Source organism: Choristoneura fumiferana, chromosome 9 (genome assembly GCF_025370935.1).
Source record: "Choristoneura fumiferana chromosome 9, NRCan_CFum_1, whole genome shotgun sequence".
Classification (NCBI taxonomy): domain Eukaryota; kingdom Metazoa; phylum Arthropoda; class Insecta; order Lepidoptera; family Tortricidae; genus Choristoneura; species Choristoneura fumiferana.
This window is the reverse complement of record NC_133480.1, coordinates 7,946,213-7,967,940: the sequence shown is the minus strand read 5'-3', so window position 1 is coordinate 7,967,940 and position 21,728 is coordinate 7,946,213. Positions and strand designations below refer to the sequence as shown.

The 21,728-nt window shown below is 36.5% G+C and overlaps 1 protein-coding gene across 7 annotated transcripts in view; it reads left to right on the top strand.

Moving 5' to 3' along the window:
* LOC141431134 (potassium channel subfamily K member 18-like) overlaps nucleotides 1-21,728 on the top strand; it is a 358,912-nt gene that overhangs the window by 311,021 nt on the left and 26,163 nt on the right. For all 7 annotated transcript variants that reach the window (XM_074092154.1, XM_074092152.1, XM_074092147.1 and 4 more), the window contains one exon: nucleotides 1,212-1,258. The gene's annotated coding sequence lies outside the window, so the exon portion shown is untranslated. The remainder of the gene's footprint in view (nucleotides 1-1,211; nucleotides 1,259-21,728) is intronic.

Genomic DNA, 21,728 nt, shown 5'->3' with positions numbered 1-21,728 from the left:
TTGTCCGAATTAACTCATAAGTTATATGTGAGTATCATTTTTTTATTGATTTATAACCCTATCCTAAACCAAAACGTTGGTGCTGAATAATAACGACCTTCGCGCGCAGCACTAGAGTTCAATGTTGCTTGATGGTGCGCGGTGATTTTGCTAATAAAAATTACGTAGGCATATAAAATGGCGGCTTACGTCAACATCAAAAGAGAAGAGAGAGAGAAGAGAAGAATTAAGGCTTAACGGATTTGGATTAAAAATTTATAATAGCTGAATATATATAATACTATGTATCTCTATCTAAATCTCAAACGCCAAGATATATGTGCTGCACTGAAGTTCTTTATACAATGTTAATAGCGAGGAGGAGATGGCGTGGCGGGACGATTTGGACGCGTATGCAAGGGATGGGCCTGACATTGCGCCGGACAAAGAAGTGTCAGAAGAAAAAGCTAATGCCCAGCAGTAGAACACTATTCCAGGCTAGTAAAAAAACGCGATGTAATGTTTGGAATTTCTAAATTCACATAGGTATTTAATAACATCCTGGCATTTCAATTATTTAAACTGCCACATCGAATGCTTTACGAAAGCGAAGCTGCAAGTGAGGAATGGGTTATAATAAAGGACAAAATAATAAAGTAAAAGTACTTCTCCCCAAAGTATTTTCCGACACTAAAACCTCCGTGTAAATGCCCCTACATTCAACTTGTAACGTGTTAGAGATAATGCGAACATCTGTGACCCTACAAAAGACAACTTTGCTCACAACATTATATGGGCCGGAGTTTTAGGTACGAATTAGACGGGCGTATAATTGAAAGGAGTTTGTTCTGATTGTGGTATCATTTTGATACGAATTAGTCTTGGGAACAGAAAAACCGGGCTTAACTCACGAGATTAATTTGAAATTGTTTATTTTGAAACAAATGTAATCATAATGTAATGGTATTTTTTGTTTGTTTTTTTTTCGTATTTTGCTGTGCCTTTTTACACAATAAACCAGTTAAAATAACAGATGCCTTTTTTTGGACACTTTTCGCATTTTAATTTTTGATTGGGTAGGCATCAATTTTTAAATCATATCGCTTAGAAATGCCATAAAAAAGTACCTAAATAAACAATGCCATACAAAAGTGTCACAATAAATAAAATCACACAGCTATCTTTTGTTTTCTACGAGTATAATATGGAAAAATAAGCTATCTTTGTTTCAGATGTGTATGAAAAAAAGTCGAAGAGAAGTCTCACGCAATTACTAGAGGTAAGCATTTAATGAAATTACTACTAACTATAGTAACCAAATGTGGAACCTTTTTATGGTTCCGTAGTCAACTAGGAACCCTTATAGTTACGCCATGTCTGTCTGTCTGTCTGTCTGTCCGCGGGTAAGCTCAGAGACCTTTAGTACTAGAAAGCTGTAATTTACGACACTTAGGGGCTGTTTCACCACCCATTGATTAGTCTTAACTGAAGGTGATGATGCCGTCTCTATTTGTTTTGTTCGAATAGACGGAGACGGCATCACATTTAACCGTCAGTTAAGACTAATCAATGGGTGGTGAAACAGCCCCTTATTGTAAGGAAGGTCTACAGCCAGTCAGGAATCAAATGGTCAAACATGTGGTCAAATGGTAACAATTGTGATCAAAAATATTCGAGCTGTCTAAGTGTTCAGAAATATATTTAACTCGGCCGTATCATCAATCGCTAAGTGCATGTAACAATATTTTTAGCCACCTAGCCACTTCCTTTATGGTGATAGGCCTTCATCACCATCATCATATCAGCCGTAGGACATCCACTGGTTGGACATAGACCTCCCCCATAGACCTCTAGTTGCCTCGGTTGGAAGCGGCCTGCATCCACCGTGAACCCGTGGCCTCAACCAGGTCATACGCCTCTCTCGTTGGTGGATATCCTACGCTGCGCTTGCCAATTCGCGGTCTATTTGAGAACTTTTCGGTCTCCATATACGTAGCATAAAGGTATGGCCTGTCCATTGCCACTTTAACAAACTAATTCGCTTGGCTACGTCAGTGACCATCGTAGAAGAATTTCTACGATGCTCCTTACCTTAAAATAAAACTCGCATTATCAAAATCACTTACACCCCGAAATTTTCTCCAAAGAAACTTTTGTCTGGAAAACCCGAGATCTCACCGTTTCGCCCTTTTCGGGCGTTCGGGTTACACCGAACTTCTCGCATAATTTTATTTTTCAACTCGTCACGCCGTGGTCGCTCGGAACTTTTTGATTTCTTCCTCGCAATTCCGTTTACTATATTTTTGGCCAGTTTTTTTCCAGTCGGACGCAATAAATAAGAGGTTGCTTTGGATGTGTTTTTTGGAAAAGATGGATTGCGGCGACGGCATTATTAACTTTGGAATTAAGTTGGTAGTCTTACTTAAATAAAGATTTAAATGTACGTTTATGTTTTCAGAATTACATACTATAATATACTATATATGTACTATATTTAGTTACTAAGCCATGTCTTTGTTTTGAAGAATAAAGATTATATCTATCCATCTATCTATCTACATAGATACTTTGAGATTTTTAGGCTCTGTTACTAAAAGCAAAACAGCTGATTGTCAAAATACGTGCAAGTAAAAGTACTTTTTATATGGAACTACAAATTACTCTTGGTACGTAATCCTATTACACAATATTAGGAGCTATAATGTATATAATTTTGATACCCTATTTCAATGAAATAAGTTTGGTTAAAGGTTGGTCATGGTTAGAAAAACATTTCTACAAGCTTTTAGCTAACTTACAATATTATGATTTATTTTCTCTACTTACTTACAATATTTATTTGTATTTATGGTGATCGAATTGATTTTAAATTTGATTGGATGACAACGCAGATACAGTCAACAAAAAAAAGTAAATTAATATAAACAAAAAAATACAAAACTTTTAAGGATGTGTTACTAAAACTAGTGATCAATTAAATATAAGCCACATTAAACTATACCGGGAATTAGGTATGTGTTGTTACTTTTTAAAGTCTTTAATTGAAAAAATCCTTTATAAGCAAGTACCTAGTTCTGAATAAAAGCAACAGTAACAAAAGTAGGTACGTCTCGAGGAGCAAGATTGATGTCCTTCTAAAAGGATCATTAACGATAGTGGATAGTCTGCGACGTTATCGCTTGAAGAAGACTAAAGAAAAATATTTTTAAATAAATGCGACAGAATATATAACATCAATTTATTAATTTTGTGGAATGAACTTCTGTCAATGCTGTTCTATTTATGATATCGGGAATTACAAGAAAAACCGGCCAAGAGCGTGTCGGACACGCCCAAGATAGGGATCCGTAGCCATTACGAAAACATCAAGCAATATTTTTCTAAGGATTTCGTATGGTGTACCGAATCTTCCAAGTTTAGTTAGGTACATTTTATACCTTAGGATGATATTTACTCTTAAACTACAAATAATTCTCAAACTACCATCCTGAATTTTTTAAATTTTTTTTACACAACAGTTTAGATTTTAGAGGGGGGACGCTCGATTTTCATGAAAATATGTACTTCAAAATTGAATATTTCGCAAACAGATCACTGAGAATCGAAAAATCGTCTTAGCAACCCGCCAATAGTTTCAAAAGACCTATCCAACGATACCCCACACTATAGGGTTAGTCGAGAAAAAAAATCAGCCCCACTACCTACACCTACCCTAATTTTTTTTTTTGTTTTTTTATTCTACTAATTTTTCAGAGTTATTGATATGTACATTTATGCCAAATTATAGCTTTCTAGCACTAACGGTCTCTGAGCCTAGCCGCGGACAAACAGACAGACTGATATACAGACGGACAGACATGGCGAAACTTTAAGGGTTCCTAGTTGACTACGAAACCTTAAAAACAAATTAAATACTGTGTTAAGTAAACTTCAAGTTAAAGGGCGGTTTAAGCTAGTTTTTGCGCATGTGTGCGCGTATCAGTGCGGTTCTGATTTCTTCGAGCGTTGAATACGCAGGAATGAGCGTAAGTACAAGGGCGTTCGGTTTAATCTAGCGCGCATAAAAGCGCTTACGCCAAAAGCGACCGTATACGCAAAGAAAAAACCATATAGTCTAAAACCGCCCTAATGGTACAAATTTCCAGTAATAGGTCGCTACTGTTGGAATTTAATTTACTCGGAGATGTAGTCTACTAAACTTGTCTTATTCCCAACTACTTACATACCGATATTGCTACACTTTTTCAAAAATGTCTTCGACTTTATTTGAGTCAGAGCGACCAGAGCAAGCTGCAGAGAAACCGCTTAAAAATCAACTTTTCATCACTGTAACTGATACTGCATCTTATTGGTATTAATAGCCAGTTATCATGAACAGACTTACAGTGCACTCAAAGAGATTTTATTACAAGTTTAATAAAACATCAAAATACAAACCGTCTTTTCCCGACCCATGATGTTATGTTCATTCTCAAATCCAGATAGATACCAGTGGCAGTTTTTCCATTTCAACTCAATCGATCTTGTTTGTACTATTGATGCGATAGGAAAAGTAATGGATAATTGTTTAACTTCGCAACTCGAAGGATAAAATCAGATCGGTAATCAATTTCTTTCAAACTTTAGGTCCTTACTTCAAAACTAAATCAACTTAACCAGTTGTCAATTTCAAGTATTTTTTAGTTTTACAGTTCTGTATCAGAAGGGTGAAAACGGAACCCTATTATTATTTCATTGCATTTCATTTGCTTTGCTATCCGTGTGTCTGTTTGGCACAGGGCTGTATCTTAGAGAACCGTAATACGAGTATACCGGGTGTAGCCTGTAATACGAGCAAAAAATTAAAACGTAGATCGTCCTCCTCAAACTGATCAACATTAAATTAGCGACTTTTAGAAATAATGGAGTCTTTGAATTTTTTTTTTCATACAAATTAAATACTGCTATCAATGTACGCCATCCTGAAAGCTAACTGACGTCGCCTGTCAACCTACAAACATCAAGCATTTTGCTTTACATTGCTTCTTCGTATAAACTTAAAAGTGTAATAAAAATTAAAAAAAAAACTTATTATTTTTAAAATTCGCTGAAATAATGTTGTTCAGTTTGAGGAGTATCATCTATGTTTTAATTATTTGCTCATATTACAGGCCATACCCGGTATAATATCCCGGCCATCAAATACCGAACTTTAGCTAAACCCCGAACACAGAATACCTCTCATTATTATCGCATATCATTTCACAAATTAAACTCTTACACGCTTTTGTATTCCGAATTCCAAATTGATTTCGTCGAATATTCCCATTTTAATGGCACCATTTGTATAGATTTGTATCGATAGAATGCCGTTTTTCTTCCGAAACGGTTTTTATAGCACCGAGAGTGCGTTAGGCTTAACGTTTATTTACATTATTTTTGTGTAATTGATGTGTATTTGTGAATGAGTCTTTTATGCTAGGCATTTTGTAAAGGGTAGCGGATAATTTATTATTATTTATTATTTATTTATAATACACAGGCAGCTTATAGCTGATGCGTGCATATCATTGTTCACTTGTGTAATTGTCTTCAAAGTACTTATCAAGTCGGTTTTTAAAATAATTCACTGAAGGTGCACTGATCACTGTCTCGGGCAAACTGTTCCACTGTTTCACGACGCGGTTGCCCAGGAAATGGCGCCTGGGGTTGCTTGTACTTAGAGTGCGTTTCAGTTTCAGAGAGTGACCTCGCAGCCTCTCATTGTCTTGTTGCAGGAATCTGAAGGGATTTTAATATTGAATTATTTACTTAAAGCATAATAGTTTCGTGTTCGACAGTCATAATTTTAGTAAGCGATGATCATCATCATCATTATCATCATGTCAGCCGAAAGACGTCCACTGCTGGACATAGGCCTCCCTCAAGGTTCTCCACTCAGACCGGTCTTGTGCTTTCCGCATCCCCCGCGATCCCGCGATCATATCCAGGTCGTCACTCCATCTTGTTGGAGGCCTACCGTCAGCTCGTCTCCCGGTCCGCGGACGCCATTCGAGAACCTTCTGACCCCATCAGCCATCGTCCTGCGAACGTGTCCCGCCCACTGCCACTTCAGTTTCGTAATTCTTCGGGCTATGTCGGTAACCTTAGTTCTATTAAATGATATTGTAACGGATAACTTACGTCTTAAACCGAGTTTAGCTCGACATGTTTCGGGCTATTTCGTAGCCCTTCTTCTCAGGAGCACGCGACTCGGCAGCTGCCGCAACACGCACACTACGCGCCACCGCTCTGTTCGTGCGACTGCCCGACGAAACTAACACCGGCGCACAACTACCCGCATTTTTATCGTCATTTTGAATGTCAATTGAAAACAACATAGGGTCACTCGCGTTGCCCCTAGCAACTGACGGCCGCTTAGCAACGCCTAACAAGGCCTAGCAACCAAAAACCGCTGAATTAAACATGTTTCTTGTATGACGACTCCCTTTGATTTTTAACTTTATTTTATTTTTAGTATTTGTTGTTTTAGCGGCCACAGGAATACATAAGCTGTGAAAATTTCAAGTGCCTAGCTATTACGGCTCAAGAGATAGAGCCCTGTGACAGACGGACGGACAGACAGACAGACAGACAGACAGCGGAGTCTCAGTAATAGGGTCCTGTTGGCATTGGGTACGGAACCCTTAAAACTATCACAGCTATTAGACAAAAATAAAGAGTAATGGTCACCCCATAGGTATTCATGAATATTTGCCGGTTACCTTAGAAAACCCTTCACTTCGTGTGGTCCGACATGCACTTGACCAATTTTGAACTTTAAAACTTATATTTCTGCATTTTTGAGAGATCAGCAAATTTCTAGGCACCTACTAAATACTAAAGCCTCAGATTTTAATATAACGAATACTCTCAAAATAATATCACAATTTACAAGTATAATTTAGGCCTCAACGGGACGCGTAAACAGAACATCATCGAAGCGAATGTTGTACAAAATGCGATTCCATTCCCATTTCCCTTACATTTTTCCGTAATCAAAAATATTCAATTCTCTTTCACATGAACCGTTTTTTCTAACAACAAAATGAATTTGCTCGATTTCACCCCGCTGATTGTTTTGCGTTTTTCTGTCCATTCCTGGTGCCTACATGTTTTGTAATGAATGTGCGAAGAATTTGTTTTGTAGGTTTTTTGCATATTTAAGTGCCCGGTAGATTAAACGTACAATTGTTTGAGTATTGCGGGAGGATAAATGGACATAAGATGTATTTAAACCTCGTGGACCAGCGTTGTCGTACATTGTGAAGTTCAAAGGGCCTTTCTTCAACTAGTAGACGAATTCCAACTAAATGATGCTGATGATGATGATGATGAAAGCCCAACACGCTAAATTTAGGATATGTATCATAGCAAAAATTAAACCTTCCTAGAAGGTGCTAAAGATGGACAGACGGATAAAGGTCTCTACTCAATTCACTGGTATCATACCACGACTATAATAGGAACGCATTAGGTACGGATTGTAATGTAACGCGACATGGACTACGGATGTCAAGGGCGTGTCATACCCATAAGAGTGTATCCTCACCGTTTTTGACGCCCCGTGCATGGTGCTAGGCATAAAAGTCTCATACTTTTAAATATAAAGAATATATCTTGCCTGACACGCTCCTATTACGGTCATAGTATGATACGGTGTAGTAAGAGAGACCTTAAGGGGAACTAAGGGTTTCTAGCTGTTGTTACTACATAATCATAGGATTAGGAGGATAGGATAGGAAAAGCATTGCTGAGATAGGTTTTAAGGTTAGATGCCCAAATGGTTATATAATACACTAGACCTTATTAATGTCGCTGCAATGTTCGTCTGTCTGGCTATGTCACAAGGCTACAGCCCAAATTGATAGACCATAATAGATAGACAGCTAAAATTCATACCACCATATATCATAGTGTTTGTGATTGTTGGGTTTGTGTGACATAATATTATGTACCTACTCGTATCTAATTTGTATGGAACTGAAGGAGGACGAGATCTGCATGATATTATAATCTGTGATAAATACGTGGGTGGATATTACATGTGTGGTAGTGGAGGAAATTTGATATGACTCTCCGAAAACTCCTCAATGAATAAATTACAGCTGTTTAAGACATTCTCCGCTTAAAGCTCTTTAAGAATCCCGCAAACAATAGAACATGAAATTAAATAACATTATTCATATTTTATGATTCCATTTAATTCAATATTCCTCCTGTAGTCCTAAAAATAAATCCAATGTGAATGGATGATTAATATCTGGAGAATTCTTCGCTCCTATCCTATCGGCATACTCTTGGGTACTTCTTTAATTTACTGCGTAATTCGTGATACATTTACTAGAAGAGAGTACTTACTACACTCGCCTTTCAAACTAATCGAAATACCAACGATAGATTATCAAGGCGGTCGTTTTTTTTCTAACTCCGTCATTTAAGAACCGATTTGAAAATGCCTTTTTTCCTAGGAATACTTTCAATTAGATTCTTTTGTCACCAAGTCATGATCTGATAACTGAATCCTCGGGAAATCAAGGGAACTCTTCAAATATCGTAAGGTCACCTATATAGTGACCTGGGTATATTTAGATTATTTGTGCTGTGCTGCATTGATCCCGCGTGGGAAACATTTGTATGAATTTGATGAGCCTCTGTAAAAGGCCAACAATCAAGGATTATGTCTTACAGTCATAGCCATCATTTGCAACACACACTCGAGTATAAAGTTGTCAGTGTTGTATGCCTATGTGATGGACTGTAAAAAGTTGCGACCAAGTACGGGTATTTTGAAAGACTCGCGCTGCTCAACTAACGCGATACCCTGCGCTCAGTGCAATGTGTCTGAAACGTCGAGGTAATTACAACTCGTTTTGATAGCGTGATAAAAAGAAAACAGTTTATTTCAATACTTAATAACAAAAAAACCTTCCACTTAGACTCTAATGTTAATATTTAAAGATTTTATCCAATTTAATTATAAATCAGATTATAAAAAAACAAAGTTAAATAAATCTGGTCCTGTAATAGACACACTCGAGTGCCTGTAGCACTTCCAGTGAAATGTGTATTTAATCTCTCACAAAACTCTTTTATACCGATTTTATTTATAATGTAAACGGGGCCGCACACGATTTATCCAAGCAACGAGGGATATAAAGAAGCATTTTTCGTGTGAAACAACGAACTCTGCTCGTTTTTTATCAGCTTATTTGTATTAAAAGCGATGTTGCGTGGGAAAAATTTACTCCCCACTACGTTTTAACGTGCTATAGACAAATAAATATATGAGAGTTGTTATTATGAGAAATTACTTTTGAAGCCTCTGGTTACAATTTTAACTTCATGTTATCAGTTCTTGCGTATTAGTATTAACCGTCTCGTTATCCTCCGGATGAGATTTACTTATTTACTTAAAAACAAAACTTTGAACGTGACTTATAGAAGTCACTATAGAGTTAGAAACATTAGATTTTGTTGTGCCACCGACTGTTGATCTTAATTCTCTGTCTCTGTCTAGTCGTTCCCCCACGACTGAGTGTCGTGGTCATCAACGGATGGTCTATACTTGGAACCTACATTATTTGTTTCCATCGGCTTCTCTCCACCGCGGCCTTGACGACGGAGCTAAACCTCGGGGACTTGAAGCTTTTTTTTTGATCGGTCTATCTGGTAGATCTCTATGATCTTATATAATTGAATAGGTTATCTCTGCGTCATTCGAAACTTCTCCATTCACTCGTTTTGTGAGGTTAACTACCGGTTAACATGGTCCAAAATTTTTACGGATACATACGACGTAGGTAGTTATATTAACGCTTATATTATCACAATTGGTCACGGTTTAAGAAAAGAATAGAAGAAAAGAAAGGTTTTTTTCTTGGCTTTCTTATATAATACGCCCAAGTTTTGTTCATGTGGAAGAGTGCCCATAAGGTTGGGTGGATTTCCGCGCTGGATTTCGACACCAATAAGTGCCCAAAAGTCAACATATTCGGTACTTGTGACAGTGTCAACTAAAATAGCATCAATCTCCGAAAGTCTGCATACAGGAGGTGTAGTTATTCGTAGTTGATAAATGATTATATTTCTGCCCCGTCTACGCTGTGTGTATTTGTGTTTTGAAACAAATACAAATCCAGGAAGCAACTAAAGATTTTACCGGAACTAACGACCAATGGACGTCAAGTCAACAGGGAACTCTACTTTGAAAACTTATATTGGATGAAATGTAAGTTCATAACTAATATTGGATGCTTTATTGGTTTCAGTAAACTTTGGAAACTTATCAATATCTTGTCATCATCATCATCATCATCATCATCATCAGCCGGAAGACGTCCACTGCTGAACAAAGGCCTCCCCCTCAACCGCCGGTCCACCGATTTCCCGCGACTCTCACGATGTCGTCAGTACACCTGGTGGGAGGTCTGCCAACGCTTTGTCTTCCGGTTTGTGGTCGCCACTCGAGGAATTTTCTCCCCCAACGGTTGTCTGTTTTCGAGCGATGCATGTAGCCCGCCCATTTCCAGCTACGTCGGTGACTTTACTTCAATATCTTGTACTTAGACTTAGATATTATTCGTTGTTGAAAGTGGAGTTTTCGTGTTCATACCGATTAAGTTGAAATTAATTGGAACGTTTCCGATTTCAAATATCGACACAGTAAATAAGACGACGGTATCGCTTGGTTAGACAACCTTGACTTTAGGTGACAAACTAGAACTTTCTGCTTGTATGAGTAGGAACGTGGAAATATTTTGTCTCATTAAGTATTTAGATGATATTTTACTGCGATGCCATTGATGATACTTTTTTTCAAATGTTAAATGTAAATAGTTATCAATTTAGAGCGTTTCGCGTATTATATCTGTAAACCTGAACTTGATGTTTAATTTTTTCTTCACAAAAGTTAACGTAGAATACCTAGTGGAATTTAGAAACATAAAAAAAATTGTTTACCAGACTACAAAGCTTGAGGTCCCGGGTTCGATCTCCGGTCGGGGCAGATATTTTTATTAAAAATACAAATTAATGTTGTTCTCGAGTCTAGGGCGTTTAATATGTATTTGAGCATGCATGCATCTGTCTCTTTATGTATCCTTTTATTTATCCTTAGACTTATATTCATAACACAAGCTTTGCTTACTTTGGGACTAGGTCAATTGGTGTCAAATGTCCCGTTATATTTATTTGTACAATACAATACATTTGTTTATTTATTTAATTTATTTATTCAGTATATATATATTTGTCACTCGGGTAATTTATATACACTGCAGTCAGTTTTAAGCACAATTCATCAAACAACGACTTGCAGATTACTCTTGGGGCTCACCTGACCTTTGTTTAAAGGTCAAACGAAAAGCATTGTATTTCTGAAAATCACTCCTTAATGAGCGCTTGCGTTTTGAGGGTTGACTGAGGCAAACAAAGAGGTTTATTCCACTTAATACCGGCACTATAAATGACAGTTATAGTATCACAATACCAGAAGTTCCTATTGGACAAAACACTAATAAAATGTTTCACTTAGTTTTTCGTATGGAAAACCACTATCTACAAATACGAGTAAGTATTAAGAATGTGTTAAGAATTATTAATTTTCTCTCCCGAAAATCGAGAAACTCTATCAAATTCTATGGGCGGCATTGATTACTTTAGCCAGGTGACTTGTATGTTTATCTGTTCTCTATTTTCTAGAAAATAATAATAATTATTATATTTATTATAATGATTAGAACTATTGTTTCTTTAAAGGATGAATTTAAGTCCTGGATCCTGTTTTAAACTAGATAAATCAGTGGACTTGAAATAATTACAAAGTAAACAGTAGTTACACTGACGGCTGACTGTTTTTTTATGGTAGGTATAGGGCATATCAACATCCGTACTAACAAGAAGGTACATTTATCTTAAAAATTAAAAGGTGCCGTGTGGAACAGACCAAGCACTCAAGACGAGTTCAGCGGTTGTGACTTCGCGTTAATGATCCCTTGAGACTCTTCATTTCGTTAAAGTGTAGTATACTTTGCGGCCAGACATAGTAAGTATTATAATGTTTTAATGAGAGCGACTAAAAATATATACTATACAACAATGAAGTAGGTAGGTACGCACCAAATGAACTTACCTCACAGGTAGCAGCTAAAACAACGTTTCGCTTTGAACCAATGGAAAAAAAACCGCCAAGAGCGTGTCGTACACGCCCAGGATAGGGCTCCGTAGCTATTGTGTGGGTAGGGTTGTGTACTGAATCTTCCAAGTTTAGGTATATTTTATACCTTAGGCTGCTATTTACTTCTAAACTAGGTACTAATAATTCTCAAGCAATCTTAGCCGCTATAATTTTCCTTGTAAATTTGATATATTTACTACCATTCTGGATTTTTTCAAATTTTCTCTCTCGATTTCAATAATAATTTGCACTTTAAAGTTGAATATTTCGCAAACAGATCACTGAATAAAAAATGTCTTAGCAACCCCCCAATGGTTTTAACCTATCCAACGATACTCCACAATATAGGGTTAGTCGAGAAAAAAAAATCACCCCCTCTTTACGTCTAATCCTTTGCTTGAGAGGCCATAGGTCAAACCACTAGACCACCACGTCTTTAATAAAATATTTTAGTGCATAGAATCTTCTACCTGCCGTTATTCAAATCCAAATCATCAGCAATGGCAGTCCAACTAACTACCTTTATACCTAGTGGCGTAGCTATCGTAGGGCCAGGTGGTGTAGTCCACCAGGGCCCCGGAGCTCAGGGGGCCCTCTAACCTAAGCTTTGAAAAGAAAGGAGCATAAAAGAAATAGAAAAAAAACTTGTCAGCAGGCTCAACCCTGGAGCCTACGTGGAAAGAGGGGGTGAGGGCCCGATTATTTTTCACCTAGTTACGCCACTGTTTATATCCTGTGATGCCTGCCCTAGTTTTGGCCATGACCCTAATTCTTAATGAACAAAACACAGTTTAGCCGAAAAGTAAATTTACAAAAACAGTCTATAAAAATACATTTACAGCACGCTATCGCGAAGATCATGATTTATGTTCGCAATGTCCGCGAATATACAAATATTGTTAGCTTGAATTTATTCACGACACGTCCTTTATTTAAATATTAGCCTCTTCCCGCGGCTTCGCTTGCGCAAACCATTAGTTCTGGTAGTTTTAGATATTGAAAGTCCAGGATTTTACTAAATTTCTATAGGAACTGTCAAATATTTTCAACGTGATCTTCATTACAGATACTCGTACTTGGCTTGTTAAAGTTTGATTGTTAGAAGATGGTTAAACTACGCAAGTGTTGCCATACTTACGGATTGTCAGTTTTTTTTTAGAACTACTTTCTACTGGCGTTCGTTTTGTTACAGCCTTACCCCCTTATTCATAAAACTTAACAAGCTTATGTTAACTAACAAAATGCTTTGTCCTCTTCTAACAATACAAATGTCGAAGTGACAGATAAGGACAACGAATTTTAGCGCATTTTAACTAAAATAGTTTGATTGTCGTTTATGATAAGGTTAATTTGTGTATGTTTTTATGTGATCCTGTCAGCCCATGGCCTAGTCATTTAGACAAAGGACTATCAAACCTTGATTCCTACTTCGATTTGCCGTGTAAGGTGGTCTAAATTTTGAAACAAGTTCCTTGATAGGAAATAAATATGTCGCTAAAGTCGAACTTTCACGTTGACAGACACGTTTATTGGCATTATTGTTTTATGACATGCAAACGATTATCAGCTTTAGGGTGGTAGACAAAATATTTAGCTGTAGTACCAACCCTCTTTCACCATGCTATGCTCTGGATGCCACACTGTGCACCTTAGGTATAATTTCAAAATAAACTTAATTTAGAGCCATTATTAGTCATTTAAGCGTTGTATCTAAACTAACTAGGCGCGATTCCCCTTCATAAATTAATTTAATGTTTGCGCTGAAATCAGCATAATAACAATTTGCCAATGACAAACTTGTAGGAAACAATCCATCAATCCCCGGGGTGAAATTCCGGGAATTTCCAAAACCAATTATGCGACAAACGCGGATGAAAGAGGGGCCGGACTGTTCCGGATTCAAGGGAATCCCTTATGGAACAACACTTACACTAGGGCAAAAACCGCGCGTTTAAAAAAAGTTTTTAAGAATACCAAAATCAGTCAGAAGCTTACATAGAAACATCAAGAAGCCGCATATTTATTAACTGTAATGCAGTAAATTCCGTTGATATATAAATAAATTAGTGTTGGACGGCCGAAAAGCCGAGTGGTTAGTGAACTTGAAACAAAGCTGGTTCGATACCCGGTTGGGGCAGACAATGACAGGTAATTTTCAGTAACACTATGAAAAATACGATCGTATCTTCTCGAGTCTTGGTTGCCTAATTTGTATTTTTTTAAGTACCCACAACAAAAACTTTGCTAGCGTTTTAACTAATTAATTCATAAAAAAATTACTGAGTAACATTTAAAACATCACATTCTTGTTGTTATTTTTTTATTTTCATGTATTTTTTGTAGTTGGTTCAACTTTTTGTTATAATTTTTTTTTCACACTTTTTAGTGTTAAGAATCTAAGATACAATAGTTTTATATCAACTGCTCGTCACCTTTTACGAAAGACTGCTTTTTCCGATGCAAGAGACGTTCATTATTGAGGAGTCCTGATGCTTCACCACCCGTTTGACCATTATGCATTATGAGGAGCATAAATTGCTTAGCAAGTATGTCAAAGTAATTATAATGCAACCTGTGAAATACTTGTTATTGAGTAGTAACTCCGATGGTCAACTGGGTCTTCATCAACAGTTCCACTTCACCAAATGATGATTTTCAAGAGCAAATGCAAGAGCAAATGCAAGATTTACTACTAAGTAAATATATCCAATTTAAAAGAAAGAAAGAAAAGAAAGAAAGAAAGAAAATACATTTATTTAACGCCATAAAACAAACATAGAACAGAATAGAATATTTACTATAGGTGTCCCTACAACATTTAAAGATTTCCCTCGATTTCCTTAAGATCCAATAATCGGATCCTGATTTGGTGCTTATAGTCTCCCAATGTTATAAATATATATGTACTTAATATGATTCTGAAATATACATTTCAGGCCAAGTGAACATTAAACTTTTGGATTCCGAAGGCAAGCTTATGCCTGCCGCCCCCAAAGTTAGCCCGCAGGCACACATGTCATGCTCTGAAAGCAGAGCGGTGCCGAGGACATGTAGGTATCGCTTCCGTTCCTATAAGCCCTATGCCCTATTAGTCTCCTAAGTCCCCGCGTACTTTATAAACGACCAATAAACACTAAGAATAACGGCCGAATGTACTTTATAAAGTACAAATTGTTAATTGAAAAAGGAATTTTCAAATAATATCCAAAGTAACAAAGCAGGTCAACCACGTCTAGGTCTTAAGCACAAAGTTTGTTAAAAAATGTCAGGACTCAGGAGGTTTGAATAAAATTTATTCAATAAATGCTCCCTGGCCCGTGGAAATGTTGTAATTATTATATAATGGCATCTCTAAATCTATTTCCCCATCCCTGCCCTATGGGATCGTCTTGGGAACTTCGACGTCGAGCGCCTGGTGACTAGAAATTAATCTAAAAACATACAAGTTTAAAATCTATAAGCTTAACAATATAAAACTTTAAGGGGCTGTTTCACCATCCATTGATTAGTGTTAACTGGCGGTTAGGTGTGATGCCGTCTCTATTTGTTTTGTTCGAATAGCATCACATTTGACCGTCGGTTAACGCTAATCTATGGATGGTGAAACAGCCCCAAAATATAGCAATATGTTCTTTTAATTATACAATATTCGTTGTATAACGTCTCAAGTTTTTCTTTGCGACTTAATTAGGTACGAATTGTCATTATAAAATACGCAGAAATAATTTACTCAAGTCAAGCAGAAAAATTATACACGACTGTTTTCTAAAAATAAGTATTTTTTCCTAATAAAAATACGCAGATCCTTCTCTTCAGACAACAAAAGTACCTAAGTTCTAAATGCTGCCCGTGGTTTTTAATTTGTTCTAAATTTCACGTCAAAGCTTTTGTTAAGCCTGGTTTGAGAAGTCAACGCCTTAATTTTACGTATTGAGAAAATTATATTATTATTATAAGCATTTAAATAAATAAAACAATACTAGTATCGATGCTTTTGACAAGTATTACACTCTGTTGATAGTAGTCGGGAGTGTAATGTTGCATAAATAACAATTAATTTTTCTAATTTTCATTTAGCATAATAGATATTTTACTATCGAACATTTTACTCATACCCCGCACTAATTTTGATTTTCATTAACTTTAAGGGGATATTAAGCAAGTCAAAGGCAGTTAGTTTCGCTAAGACACTAGTGGCCGTATTCTAACTGTTATCAAAAATAATCTAGTATTAAGATAATTAATTATGCAACCTAAGACTATTTTAACAGCCCCAACACGGTTTGGTTATGATCGTGACATCGCGTGACATTGCTTGACAATTCTATGCTTGGTCAGGAATCAAATGGTTCGACTGTACATAGATGGCTTGGGCAAACAACAACTTGTTCTGCGTTTAACGTAGGATTATTAATATAATTTCATTCCTAATAAAATTTTGCCGTGTTCAAGCATTTTATGTTAAAAACGTGACAGTGACAAACAAATTGGCGCCCTCATTTGTTTTAACAATTTTTTTTTATTCGACTGAATGGCAAACGAGTCTCAAGTGGGTCTCCTGATGATAAGAGACCACCACCGCCTCTAGACACATGCAACAACAGGGGGATTGCAGACGCGTTGCCAACCTAGAGGCCTAAGATGGGATACCTCAAGTGCCAGTAATTTCACCGGCTGTCTTGCTCTCCACGCCGAAACATAACAGTGCAAGCACTGCTGCTTCACGGCAGGATTAGCGAGCAAGATGGTGCACAAGGTCCTACCACCTGCATACCTACCTACATCTTTACCTGCTCCTACATCTTTGTTGCAGTCTCATTCACAACTTATATAGGGTAAATAAATGGAAAATAATGTTCATAATTTTTTTTCATGCAAGCTAAATAAAAAAGTGTCAGTAAAATCCAAACGTTTCATGTAAAATTCCTTTCGGTGACGTTGCGCACAGTTATTGGTTTTCCACGTGAAATTATTATTTTTGCAATAACAATTTTCATCGACGAAAATTCTGTGATATAATTGAATGAAAAATCGTATATTTTATTACCAGTATCCTGACATTAAACGTATCAACTTCAGTTTTAAAATGTTTGTTAATATTATATATTTTTTACTAATGTAACCTTAGCGTGCTTAATTTTTGGGATTTCTCAGGGATTTTTTTGCGGAATCCCGGAACCTCATTTCAACTTCTTTCTCTATCTAATCTGTAGTTTCAAACCTTTATACTTGTCATAATATGTTAAGGTAGCTAAAAATGATTTTCCGTTCGCTTGTAACAGGAAGTGGGCTAATAAAAGTATGTTAGAAGTCAATTTTGAAAGTGCGTAATTTAAAAATCATATTCAAATATTTGGTCTCCAGAGAAAGCGACCTCTCTTGTCTATTGAACTCTATAACATTCTTCTAAGACTTTATCTAAAGCCTTTACGTTACAGTTACAAAGAGTAATGACTAAGGAAATAGAGTTAGCCACCGAGAAAAGTCTTTTGTGGTATCAGTATATTACTACAAATTTAACTTTGCCGTTGAATAAGAGCCCGTTATTGAATAATCGTAGGAAATGTATTACATAGATGTACTGTACTAATTTATTGATGAGAAAAGTTTGCTTGGTCTTAGGATAATGAACAATGTTTTTAGAGTTCCGAACCCGAAGGGTCTAAAGGGATCCTTACTGCTATCATTTAATTATAACAATAATAATAGGCCTTGACATCTTTTACAGATGATTCGTGTAGCGTAGCATCACTACGAAACTTGCGCTGGTACTGAAAAGGCCGATTCGGGATAGGATCCCCGGCCACACGCGACAAAAATACTCACCCCCAGGTGGTCGGGGGTTGGTGGCCTGCTCGTGTCACCTTATGCGCTTTTCTCTAAGCGTGTGAAACCACTCTGGTTATCGTTATGCCTTGCTTGACCTTTATGAACAAGGCTTGTTATCATTTACGTGTTTCTGTCTTTCACCATTCTGTCAAAATTTCAACCGCGGGGTTTAGAGCCTTGAAATTTTGGCCAGTTGTTCTTAACCCAACCTCGATATAAATTTTGGGAATTCCCAGGACAATTTTGTAAAATCCTGGAATTTCAATCGTAACTACCAGATCGAATAGTTTACGCGTGCGAGATATCGCCGCATCGAGACTCTAGTATATAAAAGAAACCGAACGTGATACATTAACGACATGAATATGCAACATCATAGTTCACCAAAACCTTTTTGAGTTGCGTTGGAGTACATAAAGCACCTCCGAGCATCATAAATTTATCCCGAAGCTCGTGAAAGTGACATTTTATTTCCAAGTTTTCAGTTTTAGAAAGTCTCCCGAAACGTCCGAAAGTTAGCTTAAAAGTTCAACGCGAAGTCTCACCTGTACTTGGTTTAATGTGGTTACAGAGAATAATAACCCTGATCCAGTTGGGGGTCATCCATAAATTACGTCACACAAATTAGGGGGGGGGTCAGGCGGTTTGTGACACGGGAACAAAATAATATCGATTATCGCAGCAGTAGGTGTGTCAGGGGAAGGGGGCAATAAATGGTCAAAATTTGTCAATTTTGAATGTGATATTTTTGGAGCGTATGCAATAGAATGTAAGTTTAGATATTTTTGTCTCTTTTGTTTCGTTTCTGAGGAATACAGATGTATTGGTATTTAATGTTTGATGTTTGAGTACAGATTGTTCCAGTTCAGTAACAGTTCAGATTGCTCCAGGATGAGCATCGTGAAAGGTCCACTAAGCTTTCTTCAGGAGCGTGACCGACATAAATAATGCCTTCAGTATCACAAAAAACAATGCAATAATTTCGTCGAGTTGCAAAGAATAGTCTGCAGTTGGTCGAGGTAGTTTTCATTACATTTTTCTATATTTTTTGATTATGATTCTGTGCCAAATCATGACCGCCGCAGAGTCGCCTCTGATAAAGCCATCCTCAGTGTTTTCTCCTAGCTTTCTGGCATTCCATTTTTGGTGTGCGATGACCAGTCAAAAACATTTTCTTTCTCACCGGTTTTTAGTTATTTTGGTAACTATGTCCTAATTATTTGCATCAGCGAACATAATCTTGTGAGCCATTTTGGCCTCTTTGATAATGATTTACGGCTATGTAAATTAAAGTGGAAATTTAGAAAAATTCGGTCTTGTTCCTTGTCTGCGTCTCAAAGAGAACCTTTTCGCAAATAGTAGGTATTATGAAGTTTTCATACCCAAGGATTTGGGTTGCGTGTTAATGCTTAGTCAATCAGAAATCCCATTTTATGTATTACGATATATTCAAGAAGTGGTGCGTTTTATGTAGAAAGTTTATACTTGGTTTGGATAGGTCACAGCGATAGGTATTTAACTAAATGCAAACAAAACAACGTCAGTTGGTGTCTTAAATATTGAAATTCTCTCATTAAACTATCTAAACATTTACATTTCTGTATTGAAATACACTAGTCTAGTTTGTATTACAATGATGGATAAGTAAAATGTTTAAAATCCTTGAATGTACCAAATCTGGTAGCTGAAGTTTGTTTACATTTAGTTAAATACATATCCAAACCAGGTATAGTTATATTTCTTCCTATAAATTCGATGCCGGAGGATTTGCTTCCCGCATTTACTATCTACGCGGTTTGAAGGATATTGAATCAATGAGCACTTATGGGACGGAAAATGCGAATTGATTCGTGAATATTTCTGGGATTATGTTATTAATATGCCTCTATTACAAATATAGCATGTGCTCTTTTTTTAATAGAAATAAGAACCCAAAAGCAAATTTCTCATGATCTGAGTAAAGCGTGAAAGCCGCAAATCTAATATTAATACCAATATCATTTCTTATTTACCTACGAAAGAGCCTTGAAACTATTTCCAACTTTCGCTCACAGTATAGCGGCAACAAAAAATGTAGGGAACTAAACTATAACAAAAGGAGGCAAAGTTTTTTGAACGTAAAGACACAACTTTGCCGAACAAAACTTGCGACTTTCTTTGCGACACATGGTCGGAATGTTAGAGGTTTTCCTTCGGAACTCAATACTGTTTTTAATAATATAGGTAGAGTCATTCACAATGTCGCGCGCCGTGGTTCTTATTACAATGTCATTAATGTCTAATTTTGACAAAATCACGCGTCTTCGTGGATGGCACTAGGTATATCTGTAAGTTGGTTTTATTTTTACCTAAGCCAAATAATAAAGCTTTACACTTGACTGTACCTATTATGTGTGCCAAATACGACTGAAATTGTCAAGATGCTATTTTTTCTGGCACTGAACCCCAACTTGATAACAGTAAATGATGGCAGTTTATTTTTATAATGTATATATTTACGTATTCAACTTGTTTTAGAGCTTATTTTATGAGTCTACGAATATTTAGTGAAAACTCTATCTACTACATACTGGTATGGAGATAGTTTGAGCTACTAGAAAAGACATAGGATAATATTTAATTCTGAAGATTTCCCGTGGAATAGCGATAAACGAATAGTTCGCAGACGGAGTCACGGGAAGCAGTTAGTTTTATTATAATTCTTCCATAGTTTCATCGCCCATCTTTAGTGAATATACTTAAATAATTAACCGTCTTTTATTAACTTTGAAAGAATAGTCAGAATATTACATATGAACTTCTTTCCTCATGTATAACCACATAATTTACTGCAATCATTTTTTATTATAATGTAAGTTCCGAGCTTAGCAAGCTATTTCAGCCGTTCATTGATCCAAAGAAATATAATAATCCCATTTCACTGATGAATTTAAGCGTACCAAAATAAATAAAGCCATTGGTCCAATTCTGAATTGATGTTAAAAGAGGAAATAGCTAATTCTTGTTCAGGGTTGAATTTTGACTGAAACTTGGGCGACAAAACAAAATAATTATTCTGAAAGCGTTCAGTTGTCAACTAAATTCACCAGGGCAGGAGTAAACAGAGTAAATTAAAATTTACATTAAAATGAGTCTAAAATTTTATTTTGGCTGCAACAAATTGTTATTTTTAAGGCACTGTTTAATCAAGCCTCAAATCAAACTCAATAAATTGTTTTTTCGGGGTGAATATTAAATCGTTTGGACCGCTCAGTTAAATCTTATTACCATCCCATATTTAGCACAACGAAAGGACAAGGCGCAAGAGTTTTTTGATCACGCTCTTAGACTATATAATCTAAGATCATGCTAGATTTAGCATCGGTATCATTGACATCTATGTATAGACTGCATGTTTCTTACATCAAAACAGCGGACAAATTTGTTCATAGCGCGGATTTGTAAACCTTTCACTATAGTTTGTTGACGCCCGTGACTGGGGTTGTGTCAAAGTAATATTGATGACTAGCTTTTGCCCGCGACTTCGTCCGCGTGGAATAGTAGCTTTTGAAGTATTTAATTTATTTAGGATAATAGCACATAGAAACTTCTACGGTTTACTGAAAACAACCTATTTTAATACATTGCTATAAATATAAACTATTTTTTTTTGTTTCCCATTCTAACACAGGATATTCATAAAATACCTACAAATTTGTTCGGAACCCTTGAAGCGCGAGTCCGA